Here is an 11158-nt window from a genome sequence, read left to right as displayed (position 1 = left end):
AGCTGTCCTTGTCCTTACTAACAGATATGACACAATATCTGACCAAGAGGGAGATATATTGAGGTTTGCCTGTGTAGTATTTTTATTTATTCTTCAAGTGCATTGAGAGGCCATTCTATCCAGAGAAAAAAAAACTGTTATATTATAGGGATCATTCAGGTGTTTTGGCTGTGAGTTTAGACTGTGAACCACTTGGTTGATGTGTTGCTCTATTCTGACTGATTGTGGGCAGGGCAAGAGGCTCCCATTAAAGTTTTAACAGGCAAATCATGTGTTTCTGGCTCTGGTATTGCCTGTCATAACATTATGTTGTTTTAAGATGTCAACATTGCTATCTGGAAAGCACTAATTAGGTGGCATGAATTGAAAACAAACAAAACTCAATAAAATTAAAATTACTTGCAAGCCTACCAGTGGCCCAAATGATGGATGCAACCATTCTCCACACATCATTTTTGACATTATTGACGTTTGGGTTTTTTTTAAACAAAAGTTAATTGGGAAGCTTTGAATGGCTAATTAATTGCTTATCTATTTTGCACTTGCCAGGCAGAACTATTTTCATAGAATGAAATGACATTGGTAGAGAAACAAGGAACCATGGAAATCTGATTGGCTGTTGATGGCCAAAGGTTCAGCCTTGGACAACTTTTCTGGGCCAACAAGCTTTTTAAAGGTTCACATGGGCCAGTTGCCCTGGTCCCTCAGCTCTCTAGGAAATTAATGGACTTCCAGAGACTTGTTGATCGTGTTGCTCGCAGTGTGAACGCACAGTAAATGCCATTCAGGAAAAGTTAGAATGTGTTGTGGTAGTTGTTCATGCAGAAGGGAATTAATTGACAAAAAATTCAAGGGGATAAAAATACTTGTTCTGCACTCACAGTGTAGGAGAAATTCAAAGTTACTTTCTGCTGCAGAAAGCTGCAGCTGGTATCCTTTCAAAATCATTCATTTTATGTGTGTGTGAAGTAAAACTCAAATTGAATTACCTGTGAAAGGCATGGTGGCCAAGTGGTAAGGCGTTGGTCTCGTAAACCAAAGATCATGGGTTCAATCCCCATCCATGCCTTAATCATAAATATGAGAATAGAAGCCCAATGAGTGCAAGAGTGTGATGATTTTTCAATGGAAAGAATTTAATAGCTAACAGTTAAAAGTTGCAATAAACTGTGTATTGCTCATCAAATTTACTTGAAGTGGAATTCAAGGTTAATTTCAGCTTCTGTGGTTTTTCACTTGGCTTATGGAAGTTGTGGAAGAGTGCCACATTTCTCAAGCTTTTGCAAGGCATGGTGGCTGATTGGCAAAGCATTGGCTTTGCAATCCAAAAATAACAGGTTCAGTCCCCACTCATTAATTTAAGAAGATGGGGCCAATCCCAATTCACATCTTGATAATATACACAAAACTGGTTGCTTAGACAATTCAATACTTATAATCCTATCATCCTTAGGGTCATGTATAAAAAGTCCAGACAGACCCAGGTGGCCCATTCCATAGCTCGAAGAAAAGATCCAAGATGCGGTTGACATGGAAATCGGAGGGAAAGACATCATCAACTAGTGGTAACTGTGGATGACATACTCCACTACTACGTCCATGCATTACTTAAAGATGCCAGAAGAAACAGATGAGCAACTCTATGGCACAAAACACGTCATGGTCAGATGATTCACACTTGACCCTGTTCTCAACAAGTGGACAAGTATCTGCTGCACACACCAAAAAGAAGTCTACTGGCTGGAGTGCTTGCTTCCCATGGTGAAGGGTTCTGGCAGCTCTGTCCTGCTGTGGGGGTACATTTTCTGGGCATGGTTTTAAGTCCGCTGAACCCCTTGGAGGGCAACGCAAACGCCAATAAATACAAAGCCATTCTGAGCGAACGCATTCGTCCAATGGTGAAGCACTTGTTTCCCGTTGGCGGTGGAAACCTCCTCGTGGCACAAGTGGTCGCTGAATGATTTGATGAGCATAAAAAACAATTTAAACCATGAACCGTGACTGTCCCAATCAACCCAAATGGGCACTTATGAGACATTCCAATGGTGTTTTCCCCAATTCATCATCAACGCCAAATGGTGGCATGTCTTCGATTTCCGGACACTTGTAGAATTTACCCCAAGGTGTGTTGAAGCTCTCCTGGTGGGTCGAGGCAACCCAACACCGTATTAAGACACACACTTTCCTCCTGCCTTTCTCCATCTCTCTATTTCTCTGTCTCTCTTTCTTTGCATGTCTCCCTCTCTCCGCACCTCTCTTTAGATTTCCTGCGCCGTAACCTTTCCCAATCCTCTGTAATGAGGATAGAGTTCCCATGGCAACCAACAGCCCCAGGTATGATTGATCGTCAAGGGTCTGCAAACATCAGCTCCGACTCGTTTATTTGCCCGGTGGGTCTTTCAAGTCAACGTCAAGGCAAGTTTATTCATAGAGTGCTTTTAACAAACTGGTTTGTCGCAATGAGCTCTTCGCAAAAAACAAAAGGCACAAAAACAGATCAAAACAAGGATAATTAAAACAAGAGATAAACAAATACAGAAGACCCGGGTTCAAGCCTCTTGTTGGCAGCCATCCTCCCTGCTGAGGTGTTCTTGAGCAAAAACACCGAATCCCTACCAACTCCAAATGTTCTGTAGCTGACCTTTGACCTCCCTGGAGAGCAAAAAGGAGAATTTCCCTATGGCGATCACTAAAGTGTTACATCATTGTTATCCTGTGAGCGAAGACTAGTTAGGCTCATGGGAAGTATGCTGAGACACAGGAACATGTAATGCCAGGTTCAGAGTAGTACTTTATAATCAATACATGTATGTACAGGGAGCCAGTGAAGAGAGACCAAGACTGGGGTAATATGTTCATGTTTTTGCCCTGCAGCAGTCAGTTCTAGAAGAAGAAAAAAAGCATGGATTGGTTTTCCTAAGAAGGTAAAGGAGAGGAAATGCTTGATTCCAGTAAGATTTCCGAGGATGCCACGATCATCAGTATCAAAGGCTGTCAAAGGACTGACAGAGCCCAGGTCTGTTGCTAATAGCAAGTTGTCTGTTAATTGATTAAAGCTGCCTCCTTGCTGTGCTGAGGTTTGAGTGATAGAGCTGCTGGGCTACAACTTCGTATTTTTGGCAGCTTTTCAGATCTTTAGGGTTTGAGGCTGTAACAGTGGCTTTAAAGCTGAATGAGTCAGGAACAATGCCAGAGGAGAGAATTGTTTACAACATAAAGTAGAGATGGGCCTAACGCAAGGAGTAGCCTAAGTCCTTCATTTTATGTGGATGAAATTTAGAAGGCAGGTAAGATGCTGTGGATTCCATAACCAGCTTGGAGAATTCCTGCAGTGGAATTGGTGTACCATGAGAGATACTACTGTGTTTGGTCTGGACAGGTCGATATTTTTGTTTGCCTGGATCAAGTTTGAGAGGTAGGTAGACCTGACTGCAGACAGGGTTTGTTTGCAGTTGGTAAGGCTGTCCTTCCAGGCTACTTTTTGCTTTACCGTCTGCATTCAAATTCTTAAATTGCTTGTTTATGTGTTCATGTGGAGTCTGAGAACCAAGGAGGCAAGTTTTTTGACTTTCGCTTTACTTATTGATCAGTCAGTTGGTTTGTTTTTCAGTCAATCACACAGCCGGTCGATGGTTTTCACTTTCTGGCAAAGCCACAATGTCAAAACTCACTTCATCTTCAGAAAGCAATAATCACAAAAAAAATGTTTTCAGTGTCTAGGGACGAGAGTTAGGGTTAGGTGGAGAGTTGGAGTAAGGTTAGTGATGACATCGGGAGGCAAGGGATTAGATAAAGAATAAAAAAGAAAGAAAGAAAGAAAGAAAGAAAAAGAACATTTAAGTGACTGAACACTGACTTTATCTTCGTAGAGATTTATAATTAGTCTCCTTTATTTCATGGCTGGAAATTAAATTACACTGAGCATATCCTTTTACCAAAGAACTTGAAAATCTCTCTCAATCTGTCTTTCCCTCTCTCTTTCTATCTCAATCTTTTTCTCCCTCCTTTCCTTTTTTTCCCTTCCTCTCTGTCTCGCTCTCTTTCCCTAGGGCTTGAAAATGTTTTCCTATAGTGAGGCGAGAGAGAGAGACAGTGATTAGTGATTTTCTGCTTGGTGGCATCTTATTGGAGACCAAGCAATTATAATTAGGATCCGGATAATGGCTTCAAATGTTAATCTTTCCCACATAATCACGCACACTCTCTCTCACACACACAAAGACACACGCACGCAGGAAAAAAACAATGACTTGGAGACCTAACACCAAGAATAATTAATATTTTCATGTGCTCAGTGGTAAATGCGGTCATCCTCTTAACAGCTGGGAACACACTATAAGACTTAACTGAATCTTAACTGATTTTGAAAACGCATTGCATCACACACATAATGATATAATTTCACAGACTGTTTCGCCTCTCAATCGTAAGTCTGCTCACACTAGACGATTAGGGAAGGACGGGGAATCACACTCTTAACGATATAACTGAGATTCTCCTGCTTACTCCTGACAGGCCCTCTAATCTTTGTGAGCCAGCATGAATCTCTCAGAGGGAGTTGGAGGAGTTCATCAGAAAGAAGGTAATGGTAGTTAGTCATTATCCCTGCATTATTACAACGGGTCGTAAATATCAAGCATGTTTGATATGGTCTGTGTGGTTCAGATCAGTCTGCAAGTCGATCGGTGTGGTTAAAATTGAATCTGTAAACCCATCACATCACCATTACCCAGCCCAAGGCAGAACATATTCAGCCTGATCACCTGAGATTTTGAGAAATGAAATCAATATGTTAAAATGCAAATGCATGCTCCATGCACGAAAAGAGAAATAGCCTACAGTATGTTTTCCCACCATGAAAGGATTATGTGAAGGAGGCACGACTAGAGACAGGTAGTACTATGACATTGAAATAGAGTGGTGGATAGGCATAAACGCTTGCCTCCAATTCAGACGATTCCCCACTCATACAAAGACGATTTCTTCTGTGAGTTGAGTTTTAATTTTTAGCTCAGGTTCTTCTTATTTAAAGCTTGAATCCGGGACTTTTTACAGGTAATAAATTGTTAATTTTATCCATCTGGACTGTGGACTCAGCTTACACAATATCAATTGGCAGTATTACCATGGTTTGAGACGTTCTCCATAGACTGCTATTGAAATTTTCGACCGGCTAGGATGAAAGTGTGCTAACTATCCAGCTAACGTTAGCCAACACGGGTAACCAAGTGCCGCTAGCTAGTTAGCATACTAGCTAGACAAAGAGCTTACGTTGAAATTTTCGGCTAACCTGACTGATATGCTAGCAGCACACACTGTAGGCTGCTGTTACTGTCAGTATTTACACAAGCCATGTTATTGCCAAATGTCATTACAAAAGTTACAATCGTTGAAAGTCAAATTACCTGGTCCAGGTATGACATTTGCTAGGGTGGGAACTCTTAACCTGTGAGCTGATGGCACACAAGTGGCACTGGCTGCTAACCAAAGTAAAGTCAATTTTGGTCAGCAGTTTACTTCCTCATCTTCTTTCTCTGTCTTCACTGCCTCTTCTTTCCTCCCTCCTCTTCCTCCTTCTTCACTTCCTCCTAGTCTTACTCCTCTTCTGCAGTTTGCTAGGAATTTGTAGAAAATTCCTGAAACAAATAAAAGAAACTATCGAAAATATATCCAATGAACAATACTGTTCTCACAAGACACGTACTGCATACATGTTGAGAAGCGACAGCACATCAACAGTCAGACTTCAAAGAAACAATCAACCACCTCACTGTCACACTCTGTTCTTCCTCTTCCTCTCACTCCTCTTCTTCCTCGCAGCTGTTTCCTCCTCTTCCCCTCCTGTTAAACTTCTCCCCCATATGGTGACAGAAATTACGTTGTGTTGCATCTACACACACACACACACACACACACACACTCACATGTGCTAAATAATAGATTGGGCTTGATATTGTCGCAGTGGGACAGAGGACATTTCCTTTGACCTGAGTCTTTTTGCTGTGCCAGCACTGGAACTGTGTTTGAGGTTTTGTGTATTTGACTAGAATAAGGCCAAAGCAGAGTGGCCCATCATAGATAACCTTTTGATGTAAATAAATGACATTAGGTGTGTTGTTATATAGATCTGTTGCACCTGTTTTCTTTTGGGAAAGTAAAACATGTTAGATAAAGTAGGATATACTGCAATTCATTTTCAGTTGGATTTTATTTGTACAGAAAAGCTCTGTCCAGTAACCTGGAGCACGTTTATATTTTGAGATTTGTTTGAGTGAGAGTGAGAGAAGGTCCTGTAACCTGGTGCAGTTTTGGAGAAAATGTAAGTTATTAATAGTCAATGTTTTATTATGAACATACAATTGAATTTTAATTTTCCATTAAAGAAAAGTAAAAAAAAAAATGTTTGTGTATGCTGTCAATTATAGTTCTTAGAAAGAAAATCGGAATCGGCCAAAATCAGAATCGGCAGGTCAGACTTTTAGAAAATCGGAAATTGGAATCGGCCAAGAAAATTGCAATCAGTGCATCTCTAGTCCATCATTAAATATTGGCTAGCTGGAATATTGAGGCCAACCAGCCAACAAAAAGAGATATCTGAAAAAAGTGCTGTAGAGGTCCATTCAGTAACAATGAAAGTGAACCATCTGATAAGGTAGACTTGTTTCTACATTTTGCTTACTGTGGCACAGAAAACGATCTTGTCTTTAGTCCTTGTTCCTTTGGTCCTATTCTCTACTCCACAGCTCTGCGAGTTGTAGCTTGAGTCAGCTCATTTCACAAGAACAAACATTTGGTTTTGGCTTTGTTAGCTAATTAGCCAGGAGGCTAAGTTAGCAAAGCAACCAAAATGATAATACCAGTGTTTTGTGCCCATGGTCTACCTCTACTTTCCATTCTTCCTGCTGGTGTCTGCACACAGTCTCGTCTGTCTAGTATACAGGATAGTTGGAGAGATCAGGGCTCGTTTTCCTCCATCAGAAGAAGCCATTTGCTGCCATTCATTCTTGTACAATATTAAAAACAACTTCCACAAACTTGAAGATTGCCTGAGCAAGATAATCCAACACAGTAAACATGGAGCTGTAATTTGATTTTGTCAAAGTTTTATTTCATTATTGTGCCGAGTGTTTTCATATCAGCGCTCCGCATTGCGTTGCGTTCTGCTAACTGTCAATCACCTGACACCCACAGCAAGAAATGAAAGTCTCTGCCAGGAAATGATCCCTCAAAACATTATTTTTATTAGGACATCAGTTAATTTCAAGCTAGGTTTGACACCAAAAGTTTCCTTTTTTGAAAATGACAAAAAATGAGTGTTAACAAATCTAATTACATATGGCATGTAATGCAAAATGATTGGGGGAAAAGTAAACTAGACATTGACAGAGGTAAATATTGGTTAGAACTCTAAATGACACAGTATTCTCTATTAATGTTAATATGCACCTACTAGCCACTATTAACACTAGCTTCTACTAGACATTAGGCATGTAAATCAGATGTGTTTAAAACAGGACAGTGATGCTAGCTGATCAGAACTATGGTTAGCTGACATTATCTAACCACAAAATCAATCAGATGTATCAATGATAAAATGATCAGTTCCCCGTCAAAAATAACAGAAAAGGAGAGGGAAAGAGGAAGGACAAAGAGGGAGGGAAAGGAGCGAGGGATGTAGAAAGAGAGAGGCCTTCGGGGAGGAGGAAGGAGGAAGAAAAGAGGGATTTGTCAAAGGATGGAACCGTGTCAGAGAGTTCAGAGGGGTCGTCTGGCCACAAATTTGTCCTATCAGAGCGAGAGGGCGAGAATAGGATGAGAGAGATTAGAAAGGCCGATAGGGAGGCTCACACCTTTTCTGTTAACAGCTTAGTGAGGGGACGGCACAGGCCGAGAAAATGAGAAAAATGACAAAAAATGACACTTGGACATCCTCTTTCAGGGAGGTGAGGACAAGGGATATAGAAGAGAGAGGATTTGTGTCTGGGTTTTTGAGAAAGAAATAGAGGGAGGTAGAGAGACACTCTGACTTCCCTTCATCAGAGCTGAGAGAGAGAGAGAGAGAGAGTTACATCAGAGTCTTATATCTTCTTTCAGAGCTTTGGGAGAGTGAAAAAGAGAGTGGCCATCCTCAAGAAGCTGCAGTGTCCACCAGTACTGTACCAGACTGTGGTAACCGATCCCGGATAACCGGTCTCTCAAATCGCTCTGTCAATCCAGGATTTACCAATTCAGCTATGAGCATGTTCACATGAAAGAGGCAGAGAGAAAAAAAAAAAATCCAATCACAGGAAACATGGACAGATCCAGAGCAGCCGATTTAAGATAAGATGAAACTTTATCGATCCCCGTGGAGAAATTAGGTTGTTGCGGCGGCAAAAGTCAAACGATTCAGCAGGGAAAGGGAAATAGAATCTAAGTACACCTAATACAATAATAGAACGCAATAAGCAATAAGAATAGTAGAAAAAATTATATAATAAAGCAATAAAAAGCAATGAACTAGACTACAAACAAGTGTGGGATTATCTAAACATATTATGCCGACAATTTCTAGACGTTAAGTAGAGTGTGGAATGGGGAAGAATGGGAAAGACATCGATTACTAACATTTATGTTCTCTCAAGAAGAACAAACTATTATAATGAATAATTATGAGCAATACAAAAACGTTATAACAGTTGAAAGTAACACAGTTGCTGCTGTTGCCAAGGCTAGAAAGGATTGCTGGGGGAAAATAGCAGATAGTGTAAATGTGTAGTAAACAGGCTTATCACTGCCCTGTACAGTGGGCATATTTTTCATTAATATGATATTGTTTTGTCACATTGAGGCTGTGAACATACTTTCTGTTCACAAAGGTGGTGAATTGAAGCCAGATTGTATAATGATGCCTCTCACTCATTTAATTTCACTTAATATCAAACGTCAATTATAGATCCACGTTATCATAAACATTCAAACCAGCAGTGTTATTTGTACGTGCGCTTGTAGTGAGCCATAACTATTCCATATAAGCGCCTTTCAATTTGAAAAGATATAAGCCAGCTCAAATCTTAAATCAAACTCCGCTCAATATTTCATCAGCGCTTTCTCACCATCACATTCCCCAACCCCGGAGCTCAGAGGAGAGGGCCGGACTGTATGGTAACTAACTGATGAAATTATCATCATCGGTTGCTGAAATCCAAGATTACATTGAATAGCATTAAAGAAAGGCAGAACAGAGCGTCAATAGTTCTTAATAATATCTTCTAATACTGTGCATATCACCAAGTACGATTTTAGTGAATGCAGGCCAAGTTCACCATAACAAAACCGACATAAATAAAAAAAAATTGTGTTCACCTATCAAACTTCCATCTTCAAATGATATCCCAGGGTGGGGGATACCACTGATTGACGCGATCATTTTGGCCAGGTGTGAAGCAATCAGTCAGATTGCTGTGAACATAGAAATACTGCGGTGACACTCGTGCGTAATGCTGCATGATGGACGCACTGGCACTGCTAGAGGACTGCGCAAATGGAAGGATTAGGAGGGAACGAGTGTTCAGGGACCACGAAGATTTCCTGGCCCATGATGATGATGACTGGCTAATACACTGATTTAGATTCCCTAGAGCCACTCTTGGATCTTGGAGGTGGTCTTGGATCTATGTGCTGAACTGGGTCCAGCATTAGACAGACCAACCCGACGGAATCGCACCATCCCGGTACAAATACAGGTACTAACCACTCTGGGTTAGTACCTGTAAGTACCTGTAATAAGCCGACAGGTATGTGTTTGATACGATTAACAATATATAATGTTTACCTTTCTGCCTAAAGCCCCTTTTTGGAATAATATAATTCTGTTAAATTCTATCCTTAGGTCTGGGATATCGCAGCCGTCCCTGAGTGCAATAATGCCTGCCGTCTTGGGTGGCATCATTAATATGAGTAGTCGATACATCACAGGCCAACATTAAAAGGCAATTTGCAGCAATGTCCGGTTTCCCACCAGTAGCAGACACGCTCTGACGGTGGGATGCAATTCTTTTTTTTGCCTCCACCTTCAGATCTGACCACTTTTTTTTTATTTCTGGTACTGTCCTGTCTGTCGCACTCGCTGCATTTTCTTTTATTTGTGACCCCGCTGCTGTAGCTACCAAACAATATATTCTTTCTGACCTCCACCTCACCCATAAGCACCTCGATTTCTGTCAGAAAAATTCCTTTTCTTTGTCTTCCTCTCAGTAGTTGCCATGATTCACCGTAACGTACCATTGATCAGCAGACTCATTTATATGCATCAACATTCATGTGGTGCTTTGCATTGACCATTTATGGTTGAATTTGGGCGTGTAGAGGGCGGGATATGAGGCTGACCCACGTGCGCACATTTCCAGGTGGACTGTGATTTATAAAGGGAAAATTGCCTGCAGATGTGCGTATGCACGGTTTTATAAGTCTCATTTTTTTTGACGCATGCCATTTTTGGCTTTTGTGTGCACATACACTTTTAGTATGGATCCTACGCACTGTTTTATAAATGAGACCCCAGGTATTTGAAAGAAGCCCTCCTTTAGTGTAGGCAAATGCTACAAACATTTATTATACCTCTGATAGGCCTATAATAAATTATCAGGGGGAAAAAAGTACCCTTCCTCTTACTATCTGTTCTTACTAGCTATCTGTAATCCCAGAAAGGCTCAAAAACATGGCTACGGTACTTTTTTGACGGGCATGCTGCATAATGCATAATGATTGCAGGGGAATCAGATTATCAGATCATTTTATTGTTTACTACATGTTTTTAAAACAAATAATTAGTCATTTCGATATACTGTAGTTTGAATATATAAACAGTTGTTTCTTGGTTTTTGAGAAAACCTACATTTTGTACACTACTTTGGCAATATCGGTTCTGATAAACATGTCATGCAAATAAAGTCGGTAAATTGAGAACAAGAATTTTGCTTTGTGGAGTGATGAATTTTGTGCTTTAATGTCTAGTGTTTTGGCTCGTCTCTTACATATTGCTCAGTGTTGTTGCCTTGTTCTGTGCTGTAGTAGTGGACCACAGTGGAAATAAGTCTCTGATTGTTCTGTGGGTTTAATCCTCCAAGGTTACCACAGGCAACCACAGTTTCATCCTGTGGGTCTGTGCTTCCCTACA

At 40.7% G+C, this 11158-nt stretch overlaps 1 non-coding gene across 1 annotated transcript; it reads left to right on the top strand.

Moving 5' to 3' along the window:
- The first annotated feature begins 997 nt into the window (after nt 1-997).
- On the top strand, nt 998-1069 carry trnat-cgu (transfer RNA threonine (anticodon CGU)). The gene has a single exon. It is a non-coding gene; the product is annotated as a tRNA-Thr (tRNA).
- The last annotated feature ends 10089 nt before the right edge of the window (nt 1070-11158 follow it).

The sequence above is a fragment of the Centroberyx affinis genome, unplaced genomic scaffold (assembly GCF_046629955.1).
Source record: "Centroberyx affinis isolate AG114_WGS23_722 - 3 ecotype Tasmania unplaced genomic scaffold, CSIRO-AGI_Caff_v1 ptg000009l_1, whole genome shotgun sequence".
NCBI classification, from domain to species: domain Eukaryota; kingdom Metazoa; phylum Chordata; class Actinopteri; order Beryciformes; family Berycidae; genus Centroberyx; species Centroberyx affinis.
Note: the sequence above shows the minus strand (reverse complement) of the source record. Positions and strands in the feature narration are given on the sequence as shown.